At 49.0% G+C, this 3,548-nt stretch overlaps 1 long non-coding RNA gene across 1 annotated transcript; it reads right to left on the reverse strand.

Annotated features, from left to right (window-relative positions):
• Positions 1-823: 823 nt before the first annotated feature.
• LOC117998898 lies at positions 824-3,022 on the reverse strand. The gene is made up of 2 exons (XR_004676125.1): positions 2,766-3,022; positions 824-1,425 (listed from the first exon to the last, which is right to left on the reverse strand). It is a non-coding gene; the product is annotated as an uncharacterized LOC117998898 (long non-coding RNA).
• Positions 3,023-3,548: the final 526 nt, after the last annotated feature.

Below are 3,548 nucleotides of genomic sequence, written 5' to 3' on the forward strand. Positions count from 1 at the left end.
GAGGGAAGGGGGGTGGAGAGGGAGATTGGCAGGAAGATAGGAAGAGGGAGGAGTTTGTGTAATGAGTGGGAAAATCATTGAAGAGTTTGTAAACAGTTGCAGTGCATGGAGGCAACTACATCTGAGACTGTGGGAAAAAAAATTACCATAAGCCCGATCATTTGCCCTCATTTCAGCAGAGACGGAGATTGTCCATTTTGTGTTTTGTCCTATGTTTTGGAGATGGATGTCAAAGTAAAAACAATGAGATGCTCACAGTATTTGCTTTCCTAGTTTGTCAATTGAAAATCAACTACCCAGAAAAGTGGGAAGTGTACCACAGATGAGTTTGTGAAGATCCTCTCTTAGCTATCATTTCAGAGAGTTTTTTCCTCTGTCATTGTAAGAGAGCAATGAAGGACTCAGTGAGAGATCTGTTACCAGAAATCAGTCTCTGATTTGGGGGGAGAGTTGGTGGTTTATGATCTAAAACCCAAGCCAGAGAGATTTTCCTAAATCATTGAAAGCAAGTTGGTGCAGGAGAAGATATTAAGCTGTTAGGGGGTTTCAAAGCCAGCTCTTTGATGTTTCCCTAGAAAGTCTTGAAGCTGGAAAAGGAGAAGCCTCTAAATCCCAGCCCTTGTGTGTGTGTGTGTGTGTGTGTGTATTTGTTAAGCAATTACACAAACAAAAAGATAAACGCATTCCCCTTCTCTCTCCTCCCTCCTGGATATCCAACCCCCCCACCCCCACCCCAGGCCATCTTCTGTGCAACCTCACTTCTGCAGGTCCCTGGCAGCTTGGCCTGTGTCAGACAATAGATATGCAAGATAACAACAGGGCAGTCGTTCTGAGGCCTTGGTCTTTATCAGGATTAACTGTTACATCAATAAGCAAAACAGGGAGGCAGGGTTTTTCCATCCCTGGCCTTTGCTGTTCCTGGGTACCAGATGGCATTTATAGCCATGAAAACAAAATGCTGCAAGTTAGAATGTTGACTAGGAACTCTTCCACTTGATCACACTGTCTGGGGCTCACTTTGATGTACAAAACCCTCCTACGATAATGAAATGCGTTGGCAGCTGGCTAATGGCTGGGAAAGTGCAAACCCTGCGCTGAACTCTTCCCGAGACTATTCAATGGCAAGGTGGTGTCAGGCCCGGAGCTGGAGAAGGAGCAAAGAGGCTCGTTGCCAGGCAGGCCCGGGACTCTGGGGCAAGCAGCTGAGGAGAGACTGGTATTTTTCCCCCTTCAGTACAAGCGGTCTGTGCCTGCAGCAAATGAGCAATAAATCCATCAAGGCCAAGCTCAGGCTTATTTTGAACTGGCTGCTGGAATTTGTAGAAGAGCCTCTCACACACAGGTAAACAAAGACCGGCTACCCGAGCGCAGGTGATCTGAGAGTTGTTAGTTTTCCCTCGTGCCCACGGAGGACCTGGCCCTCATCTGTATGCAAGGGGAAAACAAAAGAAAGTCTTATGAGTTACATTTGACTTTGCCGCTGCAAATCCTCTCACTGGCCTGATTCAAGGGAAAGTAGAGCGCGCATAATTGGGGAGGGGTTTTCTCACCCTTCTGTCCCTCGATGCTACAGCCCACTCCATGGAGGCACCGCCTGGGTACCGGCCCCTGTGGGAAGGCCCCTGTGCCCCCGTCCCCTTCCGCCCCACAGCCCCACCCCAATCCCAACTGACTTGCTGGCCCCCGAAGGTTCTTCCAGCACCTGGACTCCCCCCATTCTAAGCAGACACTCTCCTCCGATTCTCTAGTTCGCTCTTATCTCTGTGGTTAGTTAGAATGTGAGCTTAGGGGGCGCCTGGGTGGCTCAGTTGGTTAAGCGACTGCCTTCGGCTCAGGTCATGATCCTGGAGTCCCGGGATCGAGTCCCGCATCGGGCTCCCTGCTCGGCAAGGAGTCTGCTTCTCCCTCTTGACTCTCCTCCCTCTCGTGCTCTCTCTCTCTCATTCTCTCTCTCGCAAATAAATAAATAAAATCTTAAAAATAAATAAATAAATAAATAAATAAATCAGCAATAAACAATTGGTTAAATTAAGGTCTAACTACATGGTTCCACAAAGAACCCCTTTAAAAATGAGTCGCCTCATGGGGCGCCTGGGTGGCTCAGTTGGTTAAGCAACTGCCTTCGGCTCAGGTCATGATCCTGGAGTCCCGGGATCGAGTCCCGCATCGGGCTCCCTGTTCAGCGGGGGGTCTGCTTCTCCCTCTGACCCTCCCCCCTCTCATGTACTCTCTCTCTCGTTCTCGCTCTCAAATAAATAAATAAATCTTAAAAAAAAAAAAAAAAAAAGAATGTGAGCTTAGGGCCGTAAGGGCTTTTGGACCAAAGGCCAGCCCCTGGCCCAGATCCAGGCTGCCGTGTGTTTCAAGACTGACAAGAGTTTCGTGTTTTTAAATGATTGGGGGGAAAAAATCGAAAGAAGAATATTTTGTGTCACACGATAGTGCTATGACATTCAGACGTGAACGCCCGAAAGTCAGGTTTTCCCGGCACGCTGCCCCTCGCGTCGCGCATGCGTTGTCTCGGCCGGGTCGGCAGGACCGCTGGGCCGCTGAGTCCCTGCCTCAGAGCCTCGGGGACAGCCTGCAAAGCCTAAAATGCTTGCTCTCTGGCGCCTGCGCGAAAGTCCAACCCCCTGCCTTAAACTTGTTGCAGAACACAGAGTAGGTGCTGAATGCCCCTGTCTGACCATTCCTGGCTTTTGAAGTTTGAGAAGTTCCGCTGGGTGGGAAGTTCTCCACAATCCCAGTGTTTCCATCACCTTTACCTGGAAAAGTTGTTCGTGCCACCGTGGGAGACACTTTCCTTCCACAGAACTTCCTTCTGAGCTTAAAATAGAACCAGCTTTTGAAGTTCTTGCTGAAGTTTCCTTTCTGGGCTTTGTCTCCCCACAGTCAACTCCTACGTTGGCATTTGAACAAACACTTCCGGGTCAAAATGTCCCAGGGGTGTCTGTTCAGCTTGAGTGGAAATCCCGAGGGGAGACTTTGGGTGGGGGCAGGGGTGGTGGTGTCTGATGATGATGCTTCGTCCCCTGGCATTTTCCCTTTCCAGACGCCCTCTGCCAGTCCAGAGTCGGTCACAAGTCAAGGCTGGAAGCTTATCTGAGCCAACAGAGCTGGATCTGCCCATCCCATAGCTGGTGTCTGTGTTTCTGCTGGGAGCTCTGCCTCTGTCAAGTCAAACAGTGTGTTTAAAAAAAAAAAAAAAGTCATTGACCACGTTTTTGTTTCCTCCTCATCCTGTTTGTCAGGGGTACTGGTGTGTGGTCTCTAACTTCCTATCTACTCCACTCTGTCTTACGGTGCTGGGACTTTCTTTTTGAACTCTGGCTTCCATGAGATTGTTGGCCACAACCATTCTGGGTCTATTGAACATAGAATCTTTCTTGGCCAAAAGTTACAGTGGTTGGCTCTACGTGATAAGTTATGGTGACTGTTTGTTTCTTTGTACTTTTCTGTGTTTCCCAAGGGGAACATGTATTTCTTTTATATCAAAGAGAAAAAAGGGTAGGGGCGCCTGGGTGGCTCAGTCGGTTAAGCGACTGCCT

The sequence above is a fragment of the Mirounga leonina genome, unplaced genomic scaffold (assembly GCF_011800145.1).
Source record: "Mirounga leonina isolate KUSES-001 unplaced genomic scaffold, KU_Mleo_1.0 Mir_418, whole genome shotgun sequence".
In the NCBI taxonomy this organism is placed as follows: Eukaryota; Metazoa; Chordata; class Mammalia; order Carnivora; family Phocidae; genus Mirounga; species Mirounga leonina.